Source organism: Protopterus annectens, chromosome 1.part0 (genome assembly GCF_019279795.1).
Source record: "Protopterus annectens isolate FY-2018-M chromosome 1.part0, PAN1.0, whole genome shotgun sequence".
NCBI lineage: Eukaryota > Metazoa > Chordata > Ceratodontiformes > Protopteridae > Protopterus > Protopterus annectens.
In genome coordinates, this window is record NC_056725.1 from 1,452,795,852 (window position 1) to 1,452,813,057 (window position 17,206).

Genomic DNA, 17,206 nt, shown 5'->3' on the forward strand with positions numbered 1-17,206 from the left:
CAAGCAGGGAGGCTACTTAAGGTAATAGTCCAGGTTTGGAGGTAAAACCTCAGAAATACATATGTGAAAGGAATAGTTAACTTCATTCTAAAGTACACAGAGAAAAAAAGTTTGTTTTAATGCAGAATAGAAGAGACTGAAGCAGTTAGCCATCAAGGAAGTTTTATACTGATTAACTCATATTAATATTCTTTATATACCTCTCAACCTTTTAGAGCAAGAAATCTAGACAAAGCCTGACAAAACGGGGGGGGGGGGGGGGCTTAAAAATAAGGACATATTTTAAATATTGCTCGTAAAAACTTAGAAAGTTGCTAGAATAACAGGATTTGTATTAACATACATGTTTTGAAGGATTTGAAATCTGAAACTCAAATGTTTATCATGATTTAGTGAATTCAGTCCTCAGATCATCCAAGTCATTTGCCAAAAAAAACATACATTTTATGAGGAGCAGACCAAAGGTATGAGCCAGAAATCTGGACATTCTACAAAAATCTGGATAGTTGAGAGGTATGGGCCTACTTTCCCACAGTCATTTTGAAATAACATTTAAAGATATTCGATGTTTAATGTGCACAAAAACTAATCAAGGACCACCATCACTGTGATAATCAGCAATAAACATGGCTGCCAGCTGCAGAGATGAAGAGCGAGCAAACAGTCTGGTAACTGATGAAAACAAGGACTACATAAGAAAAGGTTATTCCCCATGCACATAAAACACATCTGTTTGTTTCACCTTCTGCCCCATGTTACTGCATGACTAGTTGTTCCAGCTACATACCCATACCGCTGAGTTTGCAGTCCCATGGTGATAAATGCTGTGCTGGCACCTATCCCCTAGCAATCCATTCAACACTACACATATTGTATAAAGCCTCTCCTCATCCCCTTGTACAGGACTGCTCATGCCATGGCATACACAATTCACATCAAATTCCTTTCCTCAAACATCCATATTTTGTTTATATCCCGGAATACATGTTTTTCCTCAATTCCATCCTGTGCTTTTCAGTCCCAGCACATCATATGTTCTTTATACATCTTGCAATCCTTTGAGATCCACACACTTGACATTACATGCACTATTCTAAACCTCCCATATGCACATGGTTTATTTATCCTTGAGCAAATGAAAGATTTGCAAACTTTTAGGAATACTGTGGGGTGCATTTTGAGTACTACCTGAAAGAAATAGTGCTAAAGTAAAATGTCTGAGAGCTGTTCTTCCTATCTCTGTTGACCCTATGTTATCAGATAAATATGACCATTTGTGAAAGAACATTGACATATTTTCATTTGTATTTATGTATCTGTTTGTGTGTGTATATTTGTGTTTGTGCATGCACCATGTTTATGTGTGCACATGGCATGCCTGTGTACATATGTTTGTGTGTGTGTGTGTGTGTGTGTGTGTGTGTGTGTGTGTGTGTGTGTGTGTGTGTGTGTGCATGTGTTTGCATATGTATGTGTGTGTGTGTGTGTGTGTGTGTGTGTGTGTGTGTGTGTGTGTGTGTGTGTGTGTGTGAGTGTGTACTGAAATGTCACAACTAGCAATGCCAAGTGTTACACTCTGAAAAAATAAGACCTAAAATGCAGGAGAGTGGTGAATGCAGGAAATCATTCTTCTCCTTTAAAATTGTTTCTTGCAGGGGGAAGGCCTTATTGTTCCCCTCCATGTAGGTGGCAAGCCCAGAACAATCATCAAACTTACATATACCAACTCTAAGATCTCCATACCATTCAAGAAATGGCAGTCTCAGACTTAGCATATGTAAGCCTGTTTCTTTGGCCCCTTTGTCACTACATTACTGGACTTAGCAGCCCAAGTCTTGACAGTCTAAATGGTTGTGCTGTGTGTGTGTGTGTGTGTGTGTGTGTGTGTGTGTGTGTGTGTGTGTGTGTGTGTGTGTGTGTGTGTGTGTGCACACATGCATGTGTATGTGTGTTTATACAAGTGCAAGTTTATTCTTGCATGTGTCACATGTACATGCTCACATATGAGTGTGTGTGTTTTGTGTGTATGCACGCATGTGTATTCATGAATCACATGCATGTGTGCATGTGTCACCCTGTCTGTCTCTTTGTGTATGTATATATTTAACTGGAGCTAGATACTTTGTGAATAGTCTTGGTGTAGTTGATAGTCCAAAGGTTAAGGCAGAGAACTGATAATGTGAGCCAGACATACAAAACCTTAAAAAACATATGAAGACTGGAGTAATAGGAATGTGGTGATAAGCATCTTTTGAGTCTTGTATTACCAGGAAATTTGAAAGAAGGAAATGAAATACCAGGTTATGAAGTAATGTAATTTTGTATTAGGGCATTATCACAAACAGGTTTAGGAAAGAAAGATCCAAAATGGACTCCAAGCGTTTTTGTTTTTGTTTTGCATTATGAACATCCTTGAATGTAACATTTCCCCACTTTGGAAGGAAGGACTGGATCTATCAGTCCTTATGACAGCAAGTGATGAAGAACACGAGGAAACAAAAGAGTTTAATTTGTAGGATAAGGATGACCCCCTGGAAAGGAAGAATCCCCACTAACATCTGTAACCTCATTGATTGAAATTCAGAACCCATTTGTCTGAAGCTATCTGTTACAAGAGACAAACTGTTTGAATAGTCATTCAGACATACTGGACTGCCCATGATTTTGGGAGGCTAGGATACTTCTTTTGGAATTCCTGTCCCTTGTCATTCCTACTTTAAGTAGACATTTAATGTCTGTTATCTGAATTCTGTTAAGAGTATTTATTTTGTTTTCTGCCAAAAATGCAAAAAGAAGAAAAAAAATAATTTGCACGATTTGGAAAAGGAGAGCTGAAAAATCTGAGAGATTCCCTGGATAAGCTTGCCCCTTTCATCACACTTTTCGATCAGCTTTGCAGCAGAGAGGCCAAACACTAAATCTCTATCCGAGGGAGAATATCAAATCTAATTTTTAACACAAAATTAAAACAAACTGTTGAAAACACAAAAAACGAAGTAAGAGGAGCAAACACCAAAACTACTTGAACAGATTTATTGTTAGCGATTTCGGAGAGACAAATATCTTTCCTTCTTCAGACAAAATCCATTTTGAAATCAAGGCTATATATATATATATATATATATATATATATATACCTTTCCTAATAACCTAATTGCAAACTTAATTACAATTAAGTATTTAAAGCAACATAACATTTGTAACAACTTGCACTATAAAAAAGTGTGCTATAAAATTATGTATATATATATATATATATATATATATATATATATATACACACACACAACAAACAGCCCTACCTCAACGTATGTATACCATACATCTTAATCTATAACTTACTCTATAAAACTGTTAACTTAATAAACAAATCCTAATACCATATATTGAGAAAAACACATAAAAACTTATATAAGATAATATTTCTTATTATTATCTTCTTAATGCAATCTGTTTTAACACACAAAGAATAGATGTATATTCATTAAGACCAGGGAAAAGATGTGCAGCAGTTCTAATCTGCCAAAAAAGTTCTTCCCTTTCTAAAAGTATTTGCCAAGGTCCTGCTCTAAAATCATCATTAATATGCTTCAAAACCATAAATTTAAAATTATGGTCAGAGTGATCTAGAATGTGCCATGCTAAATGGAAAAATGGATTTTGTCTGATGAAGGAAAGATATTTGTCTCTCCGAAAGCGCTAACAATAAATCTGTTCAAGTAGTTTTGGTGTTTGCTCCTCGTACTTCGAAATCTCATTTTTAACATCATCTGGAAAGTTCTGAGAGTGCAGCCATGCAAACCTCCTTAGAATAGTACTAGTGGCCATGGTCCTGGAAGAAGTATCAATAGAGTCAGTCATACATAGGTCTGCAAACAATGAATAGCATGATCTATGCAAAACAACAAACTAAGTTATTTAAAGCAGATTTTCCTATCAAGAAGAAAACTGCAGAAAAAACATTCCTCATACTTTCCCAGTTTGTGAGAAAGAACTTTAAAATATCAACCTGACAATTCAAAATTCTGAAAACCAAAGTTAAAGCGGTATACACATTTTCCTTCATACCTAGCAATACTTTTCCCATCCTTATCAGAAAAAGTATTATTAGAATTAACTAAGTGCTTAGCAGCAGTGGGATCAAGTAAGCCTATAGCTGCTAGATCAGGTTTGTGAATACTGTATAACAATGTAATAGACAGATGAATTCTATACATCCTATCTGCCTTTTTAGGGGAAACTGGCCGGCTAACTAACAGGGAAATTGCAGTCAGTAACACACATCCTCTAAAGCAGGCAGAACAGGATAAATGGGTATAGGTTCTGGAAAATCCTTCTGTAACAACTCATAGCATTTTCTGAGGGACTAAGGAACCTCAGTGTTCTCCCACTGAAAAAAATGGGATGTTCTAGCAATAGTGTCAGAGAAAGAGAAACCCTTCCAGACAGAATTAAAAACTGGGCTATCATCTGAGTCTGAATCAGAAATCTGATGAAAAAAACCCTAAATCCTTCCCTGCATCTTCTGGTTCAGATTACAAATTTTGAATTTCTCTTCAAGAAAAGAAGAATCTCCATCCTTTCACTAAAAGCTACTTTACAAGAAAGGTCAATACCCTAAATTAAATAATGAGTCAGTTAACTACTAAACTAATCCTGGCCCAGTAAACTACTCCTGTCTAAAGAAATTTATGGAGGGATAGTTACATACTTGTTTTTCCGTTTCTTTTTGACAAAAAAAATGGGGGCAACCATGTTACTAATGAAAGCAGCTGCTTCACCAGGGATGTGCACAACATTTTGGCACAACAGAGAAAGCTTCTCTGTTCCCACTCCCAGGCCTGACAGGAGTGGCTCCTCCTTACCCACTGATGGCACTCCAGTAGCTTCAGATGACCTGACTAACCTCAGTCCGTAGTGTGTACAGGTGCTACAACAGAGGGATCCAGGGTAAAAGATGAGTGGTCTGAGGTACAACAAATGGCCAGAGCAGAATCATCCACCTGTAGCTAAGTAAAATTGGTATTCCACTGTGGTGGCAAAGGCTGTTTACTTAAGTTTTTCTTTGTGACTGAAGATGGACTGACCATGGGACTGGTAGTTTGTTCTATGGTCAAGCCATAAATTGTGCCTCTCTTCTAGGGAAGACAGGCATCAAATGCCGGTAAAACTACCAGTCCACAAAAGTTACTTTTTTTACAGAAAAAACACAGTAAAAAAGCACTTTCAAACATAATGCCAACCCCATCAAGTAAAAAAATAAACACAGTTTCTCCACTGAAATTATATTTTCAGTTAGTTAACACTATTTTTAAACTGAGAAAAAATGAGTGCACTCTTTAAAAGTATGTTACAGTCTCCAGACAATCACTTAAAGCACAGCACTCCTAGCTTTAAAATAATTTTCCTGGAGAGGAAAGTAATAAAAGGTTATTAAATTTAAGAACATGTAAGATTTCTTACCAAAGGGAATTTATTTGTCCAGCAAATCACAGGCCGACCATTGATGCTCAGAAGCCTCAGAGAAGTGTATTCTTTGGTGGCAGTAAAACTCTGAAGGACTTCACGCCCAGACTTGTCTTTCAGTCAGCTCAGCTTGAGCTGCTTGCCACTTTGGGTTAGGGTTACCACCTGTCCCACTTTGCGAGGGACAGTCCCTCTTTGGGCAGTTGTGTCCTGCAAAAAAATTGTAAAAATGGTAAATGTCCTGAGATTTTAGGACAAAAGTATTTCCTATATTTAATGTAATAGTTGCATAAAACAGTTATTCTGTATCTGAAACACCTAAATGTTATAAGAAACAGAATAAACAGCTAAAATGCTATAAGAATAAGCTTTTATTTAGGCAAAAAAGTGAAGTTCTGTCCTTTGTACTGGCTGTGGGTATGTTTCACCCTGCAAATCTGATGTTTGTACCACAAATGTTCCACTTTGGGCATTTGAAAAGGTGGCAACCCTACTTTGGGTGCAAGGAAGGTGTCTTGAAGCTTTGATAGCTGGCCAGATATCATTGGTGCCCATATAGCTACAGCAGCAGTGCTTAATATGATAAACATCCCCTGAGATATATTGATTTGGTCGATAAAAGCAGATGAAGTTTAATGCTCTGTAAAGCAGTTTGCTGAAGTTTTGAATCACTGCATAAAAGAAAACACAGGAATTTTAAAGTCTGAATATATTTTTATTTAAGAAAGTAGTTATACAGCATTCACATATGAGGTAACTTGAATAAGGAGAATTTTCCTGTGGTGAAACCTTATTATAGTGTAAATGAAGTGTAATAGTGTAACAGTATAAATATTACAATGCTGTCACCTGAAATTTGCATGTACATTAGAAACAAATGTGCTATGCAGTCTGCTGCTGAGTAGGAATATTCATGTAGAAGCATGAAGTACTTCTTCATTTTAAAGGTTTTTAATGTATTTCATTATGATGTTGATTGAAAAAAGTTCTTACCATTTACCAGTAACAAACAGGATGTATATCTCTTTGAGATTATATTTGTGTTTTTAGCATTTGTTTTAATTTCTCTGTCTATAGCATTTTATTTCAGCAGCATATAAATGCCTGAAGTATTAAACTTATTGCCAGAACACAGCACATGAATATGTGACATAAGAACAGCAGTCATTTTTGCAAAAATGTTGAACATGCTGATAAGCAGTATTATTGTTTTAAAGTGCTGATAGTCAGACAACTATGCACTCGTAAAGACATAAAACTAACAAAAAATGTAATTAGCTATAAAATATAAAGAAAATATGTTACTATTTACTGTGTTATTCTGAATACTCCTCTCAAAGGGATTGTATTCCTTCTTGCATACATCAGTTTCCCATTTATGAATATGGCTGTAAAGCCTGTTCTGAAACAATGTTGGAAAGTGCAAGTGTATTATGTATCTATTTTATTACTTTGTAGGTGTGCCATCTGCAAACCCTTTCAGACATGATCGCATTTCTAAAGTGCACATAGCGAATAGAGTTAGTGAAACATAGCTTAAAATACATAGTGTCCTCAGTTAATAAACTAGAAATGAATACATGTAACTTTTTATTTTATAATGATGTTATAGTATTATATTATAAGTACTCTGAAGCACTTCAATGCACAAGTTGTATGGTAACTGAATGTCAATGAGTTGAAGGATATTGAGCCGTTGGACTTGTGCCTTTCCATACATCTAGGTCTAGTTTTACCATGTAACAACCAAGACTCTACACTTTTTGTATTCCCCAAACTAAAACTGTCAGAGAAGAAAGCTGACTAGCACACTTACCTGAAAGAGATACACCATTCTAAACTAGTGCTTAAATATAGGGAGATTTATAATAAGAAAAGTAAACAATATTAAAAGTAAATAAATCCATAAATCTTTTAATCTAAATTCATATTTCATGTACGTGTCTGTCTAACAGATAATATGCTAACACACATTAGTGAGATGGTCTTGATAACAGACATTGTATCTGAAACTGGCATGCTAGTAGCTAAGCATGTGAATGAGTTTGTCACTCGGTATTGCAAAAACCTGCATAACTATCTATCAAATTACAATTTAATAATGTTATATATACAGACAGTGTTCACTTTACAACTATACTCAGAGCAGCAGAATGTTATAATTTTATGTATTATATACATACACTTACATGTATGTGTGTACATACATACACACTCACATGCAAACACACATATGCATATATATGTGTATGTATGTATATATATATATATATATATATATATATATATATATATATATATATTAGATATAGATATAGTGATATCTAGCTATATAACTATATAGATATAGATAGAAATATAAATTTCAGGTTTTCTAATATTTGCCTAAGCTTTCATAAACACAGACACAAGCGCACACACACACACACACACACACACACACACACACACACACACACACACACACACACTCATTTATAAGGTATGTTTATTGTAAATGTTTGGATGCTAAGACATACACCATAACAATTCGAATCACAAGAATTTGAATACACAATACTTCCTGTCGCTAAGATTTGATGCAAAACAACAACAAAAAAATAATTATATATACCAACTCCTAGATCACAATACAGTGAGGGAAAGTAAATTCCCTGATCCACACTGTACTGTAATCTCATATTTAAAAAGGCTGGTGGATGAAATCAGCTGATTTTCAATCAGTTGTGCCATTTTTTTTTTTTTTTTTTGCAGTTTGACAAGTGTGAAGTGGACAAGTAGAATATAACCCCCCCTCCCCCCACGCACACACACATGTATAGATATAGCTATATATTTACAAGGGATCACATTTTTATAAAATGCTTATTTGGGCAATTGTTTTCAGTGTGTCTGTCTCTCATTATTCATCAATGACCCACTTAATCAACCATTATGCTGTCAGCTGTTACCTGGCTGTGTCATATTCTAATTCAGGGTTTTCACTTCGACCACAGCTCGGTAACTGTAGAGTTAGCATACATAAGTTGAATACAGTGGGATGCAAAGCAAAAGTCCAATATAAAAGCAGTATTTGAGCTGCATATTACTTGTTCCCTTTTATGAGTTTAATCATCTTTTCACTTGTTAAAGAAGTCATTATTTTCTGCTTTTTTTTTTTGATTACAGATATGTATTGAAAGTTATTGCATTGATATAACAAATATAAGTATATGCTCCAGTTAATCTAGCCTTATGTTTTGGCTGAACGGTTTTCATGTTTCTCAGTACAGAGTATTTTTTGTAAGTTTTGCAGGTGGAAATAGTTGTCACATACTAGATAATGATTACCTTTTATAGTGTAGTATATTGAAAGTTGTCCTTAGGTTATTTTTTTTTTTTCATTTGTCAATGAACTGAAGATTACCTTTTAGGTGAGTTACTGGAAAGTACTTTTGCATTACCTTGCTGGTGGATTAAGTTTGATTTGTGAAGTGACATTTGCCCAGGGTTCAAGATGATGAGGAATCAAGCTCCTCCACAGAAAATCCCTGTCAGTGAGTTCTGCTGGCAGTGATGTCCATAGAGGGTAATTTCCCCCTTCTTCAAGTTAGTGCGACCATGTCATCAGCCTATATAAGTTTATGTGATATGGATCACTTGTTGTAGTGACTACTGTTGTATCTTCATTAAATGGGCTAAAATATGTGTGATAAAGCCTATTGAATCTATTCCAGTTTTAATTCTAGTTGTCACTTCCCCATCTTGCTACAGACATGAGCATTCAGCTTTATAGACACATTATTACTTACTCATTTTCTATATTTTTGCGAGGACTATAACGTTTCATCAGATGACTCATGACAGGAATGTGACATATGTGAATTCCGTATATAAATGCAGTATTAACAGTGTGATTAATGCCAAGACTCAAAACTCAGAATGTCAAAATATGCCTGACAGTGCTTTACTAAGGTACTCCATAAAACACCTGTGTAAGCCATACTTAATATTTTAGGATTTGCCAGCAATATGTAGGTGCAAAATTTTAACTCATCAAAAGTGTTACTAGTCCCGAGGATTCCCAAGCAGAGAGTGAAACAAAACAAAAATAACATAAGCCAAGAAACCTGTACCATGATCAACAAAGCGCTGGTGAATAAGGGATTCATTGCATTCTACCTCTTACTGTTTTGGCGATTCCAGTGTTCCACCCATCAGCACATATAGAACATCATTGTTGTAGCTAACTTCCAGCATTATGGTACAGAACACTTAACAACACATCAATCTATGCCTTCTCAGGGGAGTATAGTCATCACAGCACCATGTGGTTATCAGCAATAATACAGTGCTCGAATCACAGTCTCTTCAAAACTGGAGTGGCAAAGTAGGCTGCAGTGTAATATTGCCATCCTTACTTCCTTGTCTTCTCCATACGTATCCTGCAAACAAATTAAACATGTATAAGGCTCCATGACAAAGGTTTGCATCTTTTGTGATCAGAACTCATAAGTACAATTGCACAAGATCACAATCAGTGAAAAATCAACTACATTTGAAAATAACTAAGTGTCTAAAACAGCATTTTTGCAAATGTCATTTGCCCATTTGCCCATTTTTGCAATTGGGCAAATGCATCTTTACTCCCCCACAGTGAGGCCTGTGTTCTTCACTCTCCTATAATTTATATATACCAACTCTGAGATCCTTGTATCTCAGGGAAAGAAGAAAAGTCCATCATGCTGAAAAAATGTCCAGGATACTGCAGTCTCAGTCTTAAAATGTAAAAGCTGGTTTTCACATGTAACACTGCCTGCCACCACTGTAGCATTTTTATCTCCTCCCCCATTGCTTCAACTCTTGTGGTTTTACCCCAGTGCTCCTATTTAAGGCTGGGTCTTCCAGCTTCTCCTTCCATCTGTGGGTTAAGGGATGGCATAAAGGTTAAGGTTGGTAACTCACAGATGCAAGATCCAGGGTTTGAAAATCAGCCTTGAAAAGGAAATTGGCTAGGTTTAAAATACCCCACAAGGTCAGTTAGTCTAGTGCTTTTCAATGAAATATGAAAGAACTGGACAGGGGTCAACTTGTAACTTGAGGGTATCCTGGGAGTCTTGCTGACAGTTTCCATGAAGGAGGAGGGATTGTATGTTATAAGCTATCCTCTTTTTGTTGCTCAACCCATAATACTGTCTGAGGACTGCTCCCCTCTACAAGTCATGCATGCCCGCAGGGAGCACAAAGATCAATGTCCCCAAACATGCCCATCCATCTCTGTCAGGCACTAATTGAACCCAGGTCTTTGTGGTCATAGGGGTTTATCCCTCTACACCACAACACTGGACCAGGACTCTAATCTGTTTGGTCTGTAGTGTGAATTATAGCTTGCTGTAATACAGTACTAACCGTTTATTAACTTGTAGTTTTTACCAGATGATTTGTGTTACATGGAGAAGAAATCCTTTAATTACTATATTGAAAAAGTTTTACTTGGTTGAACTCACTGTTATTTTCTCAACATCGGGCATCCAAACATTTGGCATCACTCCACTTACATCATTTTGGTAATTTTAGACAGCACATCATGCTCTCATTAACTGTAACAATGTGACCCCAAATATTATACAGGTATTGGCATATAAATCTTTTAACAGTGAATGTACCATTCAATAGGAGTTAGGAGGGTTCAAATTAGGAGGATGGCCTAATGCTTAAGGGGTTTGCCTTACAAACACAAGGTGTAGGGTTTGAGTCTCACAAGGGATAATTGGCTAGGCTCACAAGGGCAGTTAGCCTAGTACTGAGCTATGAATCTAATAGTAGAAAATCAGGTCATCAAAATCAAGCATATCAACCTTTGCTATTGTTTCCACAATAACATGGTATCTAATTTACATTTATTTGACTTTATTATTACTTATTCTAGATTTTATCCTGTACTAGTAAACTTGTTTTAATATGTTATGTACTTATTTGTTATTTGTACTATGCTTAGTTTTTAGCTCATTAATAAAATTAGATTTGGCTTTGATTTGAGAGCATTTGTGGGCATACTTTCATAAAGTAAATTGAGGAACTCACTCCGATTTAGAGGGAAAATAATGGGTTATGTATTAAATGGTGGAATAGCAGACTCCCTTGCTGTTGTGACTCATCAAATGCACTGCTTGTGTTAGACATCACTTAGATGACCTCTGCAGTGACTGTCAGGTTAGCAGTGAAGTATGAGACAAGGCTTGTTCAGGAAATGTATGGCTCACTCGATCATGCAATGCACTGCTTCATAAACAGATATAGCTATGGGTCTGCTGCACTTTTAAAGAGCTGCTCTCCCTAATAAGTGAAAATAGTGACATTTCTTCATTTACAGCATTTCATTTCCTTCACATCACTAAATAACATGCTGTGTCATTCATGTACTTTACTAAATGGTAAATAGAGCCGTCAACTGCTTGTCAGTTCTACTTTTCTGTGACACTGCTGATGTATATATGTTGCCAATAGCTCTCGGTCCAGTTCCTACAGTAATAAAGTCTTCAGTATCTGAATAAACCCTTCTTTTATTTTAACATTCCTTTGTGGGTTGTGTGTTATGGCTATTTTATACTGTACAGACACTGCACATTAACATTATATTGATGGATTACTGTGTATGTTTATAAGGTTTGGTAACTGTCATGAGTCCTGTGGCCAATCTTATCAACAATAACTGCACCCAGTTTCTACCATTTTGTTGTCTCACCACTTAGCCATTCACCTTTCATAATTTGATGCTTGCAATTTCCGGATTACATACAAAATACTAATGTGACAAACACTCTTCTGTCAGTAGACACAGTCAGATGACTTTTTCAACTTTTACATGCCTGTCAGATTATGTATGCCTTTATAGAACATTTGGCACTGTTTTTCCTCAGCTGGCATATAAAAAGATGTGTGGCATGTCATCCATGGGCAAAGATTATGAACACTATTTTTCTTGTTGTGAGTAAATATGGAAGAATATTTTTTTTTGCTAGACGTCAAGATGTTTTCATAAGGACTGAGAACCTTCTATTTCATATTTATATTTCCATGTGTATGAACAAGGGGTTCCTATTAGTCTGACAAAACTTTAGCTTGCCGAACTACAAAAGATCGACAGCTAAAGATCGAAACATCAAAACTGCAAATGATTATCTAAGCAAATTTTTTCCCATGGAAAGAATTTGCTTGGCTGTTACACAAAGCAAAAACCTTTCAACCCAAATTAAGTGGGGGGCTTCACCCCCCACACCCCCCTTAACTAAATATACTAACTCCGAGATCATTCCATATCAGGGAAAGGGCAAATTCCTGTTAATGGCCAAGCAAATTCTTTCCCTGAGAAAAAAACTCGCTTAGCTGACCATTCGCAGTTTGGCTCTTTCGAGCTTTAGTTGTCGATGTTTTATATTTTGACAAGCTAAAGCTTCATCAAATTAATAGGGACCCTGAACATGCATATAATGCAAATAAACACAAAAATAAATAAATATCCCATTTTGCCAGTTTCAACAGCTAACTTCTTAGTTCAGTGCCACATACCTTTCATCTTTCTTTCCCTTTTTTACTGCCCTCTCAGGTATACAATTTGCAATTATATTTTCCATACTCATAACTCTTCTTAACTGGCACTGTTTGATACCTTTGCAAGCTATATGTTTTGCTTTCTTCCTGGATGATCTATGTACTTGTAGAATATCATTTTGTTCCAGCTTGCACTGTACCTGTAGAAATAAAAACAATTTTCTATATACCTGATACCAGTACTGAATTATAGGTATTTAGACTCATCTATAAAGAGTTGTAGATGTATAACCTGATAGATTCAAACCATTAAAAAATAAATAAATAAATAAATAAATAAATAAATAAATAAATAATTGTTTGGCTGAAAAAAAAAAAACATTTCCCACTTCTTATGCCTAAGACAAGAGTTTTTCATCCCTACCTAACAATGTATACATACTAGAGAACTCATCACTTAATTTAAGTGCTGTGGCACAAAATATGACTTTTACAGGGCTGCAGGACAATTTATATTAGATGACACCATCATTGGATGGTTGATAGAAGATCGGGGGAGGGCTGCAAAAAATGGATGTGTAGGCATATCTAACTGTCAAAGTACTGGTAATCCATGTGATTGCAAGATAGTTATGTTCATTTGACTAGACAGACACCTAGACATACTCACAGCACTTGATTAGAACCCCTATGTAACTATTTACACAGCTTAGAAAGCTCAATACTTAAAGCAAGAGCCACAGCACAAGTCTGGCTATTACAAGACTGCAGGACAATTTATAGTGGATGACATCATCAGTGATGTTTGAGAGATGATGCTGGGAGCCCTGCATGAAATGGATAGATAGCCATGTACAACTGCCAAGATAGTAAAGCTATGCATGTTACCAGACTGATGAATGTGCAAAGTATAGCATTTGGTGTTCTGTTTCCAATATGCAGGTATTCTTTATGAGACAGTTTTGCAAACTATATGCAAACAGCTATCTACATTACTACAAGTTTTGGAAAACATGAATGTGCATTGTCATTATAAATATGCTCATGGTATATAAGAAAGCATTCATTATTTATTTCTGTAGTGTAGTTGATATACTTGTAAACAAGTACTGACAGATCAAGTTTGAAGTGTACTTTCATGGGATGAGGACTAAATGGACAGTAAATATAAGTAATACATGCTATTGTGCCCTTCCAATAGTGTACCGCCAAGCAGCTGGTCTGCATAATAGATGGCAAAGTGTGTGTGCATCTGAGATACACATTTCTACTGCTTTCCCTGTTTGTGCATAGTTAAGCAGTGAGAAAATTTGAGCCACAGTGTTAAAATTATGAGAGTTCGGAGTACTGAGTGTATGAAACACACATGCTGCTTAGCTGACTTTGTGTCTACAGGTGTAAATGCACTGACACATTTCTTTTGGAGCACAGATAATATAGGGTTTGATTCCAGGTGTATGTGTTAGTCTTACATATGTAGTTATAGTGCAATGAAATAATTCTTTACGCTACATGCACTGTTAACTTAGCCCAGCCTGTTTAAGTGGCATCACACAGACGTAACCACAGCATTGAAGAGACATTCACTGTTGCTTGGTGTTGTTGTGCGATGTTAAACTCCATGCAAACATATAGGACAAAAAGTGAAGGGCTCCATTGTTGTTTTTTTTTATTTATGTGTGTTGTGTATGATTCTATTTTTTGACCATTATTTTATTTGAACTTTTACATTTAAGTATACTTCTTAACAGCTACAAACTACAAGTAAGGATTGCTCAAAGTAATCCTTCAATGTGCATATATTGCACATATGGCTGGGCATTTATTCCACTTGTGTAGAAATTAATCTATGTCATATTTTTAAAAGATTTTACTATATTTGCTACTTGTGGTATTTGAAGCAACAACTTCTGACTACATTCTTAAACTTGACTCCTACAGTTGGCTTCTTGTACAGACTGAAGCATGCATGCTTACTGTTGCAGTTAGGATATGCATACTTACTTTGTTACAACTGTATAGAAAAAAAAATAAACTTAAAAGCTAAAATAATAATTCTTTTGTACTGCATGCATACCCCTTGCTTCCTTCAGTCTGTCTAGATGCTTAACACGGGCTCCTCTAGTTGCCATAATCTTTGCATTGGCTGTGGAATAAAGAGAAGAGAACAAGAGAAGAACAGTATGCATGCCAGTCTTGCTACATCCAGCTTTCCATCTACTATAAATTCTCTTTATCAGTATACTTACACTACTGTGGGATGTTAGCAGTCCTGGATCACTATTGTGACCTTTTCAGGTAATTAAAGTGATGCCTACACTGTTCTCCAGTGTCTGGAATGCCATTTGCACTGGAAGCAGCCTTTGTAAGACTATTCCAAGCCTCAGACTAGTACTGGGAGCCAGTACAGTCCTTTTGCAAAAGCCTTCGGCTGTGGTGCTTTACAATGAGTCCACTAAAGATTCTGGACTCCTCTAAACCCTACCGCTGCGCCCTGAATTAGGTACTTTCCCTTCTACCACCAGACATGCCCAACCAGGGAGAACAGCAATAGCTAAGAATGATTTCCCTGCAATACCTCTTATCGTGTTTACTGGTAGTGTGCAAACCTGAACAATGATGCCAACTGCATTTGCCCAATGTTAAGCTGAGAACAACAGTGCCAAACAGAGAGGAATGCAGTTTGGAAACTGGAACATTAATCTGACACTTGGCATTAGTTTGAGGGTTGTTTGCTGCTGTAAATGTTAGGTAACTTAATTTTGCAGACATATACTGGGGGCATAAATTTCAAGACCTGACACATTTTTGGTTTAGCTTTATATACTGATTGAATCTGATAAATAAGAGGCAAAACATTTTTTCCACAGTGGTGATTCTCCATCCATGCTACAGAAGAAGTACTTCTTGAATATAATCATAAATTTTATATAAATACACATGACAGATTGAGGGGTTAACCATTTATGTGTGTGACCTGACAAGGTCCTGGTTTATACATTCATGTGTGTGTGAGTCTTATTAAAGTCTGAAAGCCATCCAAAGCCAACATAGCACAATTATAATTACAGAAACATAGTAGTTTGTATACCCTCAGTCATACATATAATTCATATATGCTCCACTGCTACACATACTTACTGTTGCTTATAATTATGTTTACATTTCATTTTTTACATGATATTTAATACAAAGTAAAATAAAACAACATTAAAAATATTTAGAATTTCATGCATTAGAACCCAAAACCATCTGTACTACAGACTTACACTTACACCTGCTGCCACAGGAATAGCTAAACAACAGCTGTATATTTTTCTATTCATTATTAATTTTTTTGTGTTAACCACCACACACTACTGCTTACTGAGTTTGCACGGTGCCCAACATACTCAATAGAATGTATCCATTTTGAAATTGTCTACTGTCTGTTTCTTCTCTGCAGGTGTTCTAGACCCACAGGTGCTGGGGAAGAGTGCTAACCCCACGCAACATCTGTAGCCCAGCATCTTAAAATAGAAATATGTGTAAAGCAAAAGATGCACCGATGTATCCTTCCTGAATCTGAGAATATCTGCATCCTTTTTTTTTTTTCATATATAGTGTTTATTTCACTTTCTTTTTTATTCTACTAAGAACAATTTAATACAAGGTGGAAGTAAGATAACAATGGGGTTATATATGATCAATAACTTATGTTACATACAGAATTTATGGCATACATGGTGATTAAGCTTGATAGGTTTATAGGTAGGTACTAGGCTATCTGCTCGAGGGCATTTATAAGCCTAGCCAGGGTGTGTCAGCTTTCGCCACCCCATTGATTAATTAACTGATCCTTTGTCAAGCAGAGCCAATGAAGTGATCCCAGGGGTGTATTTTCTACTACCCATCCACTCATCAAGGTTTTTCTTGAAGAGTGTTGGTGAGGGACTCTGCCTGATGTAATTTGGAATTTTGTTCCGAAGTATGGGGAGTCTCTGTGACAGGAATCTATCCCTCCAGCATGTTCTATTTATTGTTGTGGCGAGGTTTCGCTCACTAGATTGCGTGGCTCGTAGTGACTTGGATTTCTTTAGGTGGAGCATGTCCATCAATTCTGAGTTGGACATGGCTTTGTAAGTCAGGCAGAGATCACCTCTGAGTAAGCGATATGCCACTGAGTACAGCCAAACTTTTTTCAGTCGGGCTGCATAGGACATATGTTTGC